The sequence below is a fragment of the Echinops telfairi genome, unplaced genomic scaffold (assembly GCF_000313985.2).
Source record: "Echinops telfairi isolate 266 unplaced genomic scaffold, ASM31398v2 ScPeMD7_7469;HRSCAF=8507_1, whole genome shotgun sequence".
NCBI classification, from domain to species: domain Eukaryota; kingdom Metazoa; phylum Chordata; class Mammalia; order Afrosoricida; family Tenrecidae; genus Echinops; species Echinops telfairi.
The window spans coordinates 120,523,712-120,525,301 of record NW_022111373.1 but is presented as its reverse complement, the minus strand read 5'-3'; positions in this window follow the sequence as shown (position 1 = coordinate 120,525,301).

Genomic DNA, 1,590 nt, shown 5'->3' with positions numbered 1-1,590 from the left:
GAACATAAAATGATCAGAACCAGCTGCAGAGAGATCGTAGCAAATGGAAGACTAGTCTGAAAATCAGGACAATTTCTCATAATTATCCCAAAGGGAAAACAGAGACAGAATGACAAATAATCCAAGACAAATGTCTAGTTTATGAAAACATGTGTGCTAGTATTTTGGAAACAGAAACTATTATTTCTCTTGTAGGTACTCATTGGGAAATCCAAATGTTCCCTGATAATCCCAGAAGGTGGCTGCATTCATTTCCTAAGGCCACTGTCACAAATTCCCACAAATGTAGTCTCAGTTTGGGAGGACAGAGTCTGAAAGCGAGGCGCTGACTGGACTGTCATCTCTAAGACATGGGAGTAGAAGCCGTTGCCTCCCTTCTTCCAGCTTCTGAAGGCTGCCTTCTTCGTTCGGCTCACGTCCCCCTCCTTCACCTCTCTGACTGTAACTCCGTAGTCTTTCTCCTGTGAAGACTCTTATGATCTCATTGGGTCACCTGAGAGCCAAAAATAATCTACCTCAAAATTTATCACATCTGCAAAATTCCTTTTGCCATAAAAGGTAGCATTCACAGCTCCCAGGGACGAGGGCACAGACCTCTTCGAGAGCAATTATTCAGCCCTCATAGTAAACCAAGTCAGTCTTGATCAATGATATGTACCGAGAACCTATACTGCCTACAGGAGGACAAGATAACAATTAACAATCTAGTTCTTTGAGAAAATAAATCGAATGGCACATTACATGGCAAGTACGTGCAGTTGAACTACAGAACTACCCAAATATGCTCTGTTTTCCAGACTCCAATGTTCCATTTATCCTTCTCCTACATTATTTGGGGACAGAGAAACAAAGAGTGTGTGAAACATGAGGGACAATGGTTGTGGATATTGGTGGTTTGTTCTTCAAAAAATCCACCTGAGCATAACCCAGTCCAAACAAAACAAAAGTAAGACAAGAAACTTTCAAAAGACTTTGATGAAATGGTCCAGACTACAAACGTGAAGCCTATTCTATTTTATAGAATTGCATTCTCATATCTTTATGTCCTGGTAACTTCTTTTTTCCAAACACACTATTGTGGTGGAGATACAAGCTCAGGAAACTCTGAGCAAATTCCAGAAGATTAGCAAAAGGTGATTTAGATATATTATGTTGATTTAGATATCAGTGTGCTATGAGAGATTACCTCCACTGATCACAGCAGCTAAGACGACTGAGTATTAATCAGCTAATGTTTGCAGTTCTTATGGGGGGAAAAGGTAGGAGATAGAAGCTACGAATTATAAAGAGAACAAAAGGAGCATTAGTCAGATAGGTAGGGATAAGTAAACATCATAAATTAGGTTAATAGCAGGACTCTACATCTTCCTTTCCCTCCTACCTGGAAGTAAAAAAACCTTAAACTGAAACTTAATACACTTTGTATATATTCTCATATATCCGTTTAACACATGTTTTATTCAATATTAACTCAAATCAGCTTCCACAGTCTTTAAATAAGTCCAGGAAACCTGCTTAGGATTCTTGGCCGAATCCTTTAAAATTTACTCTGTTTATTTGGAAGTCAGTGTATCTTAAGGGAAAGCAAAC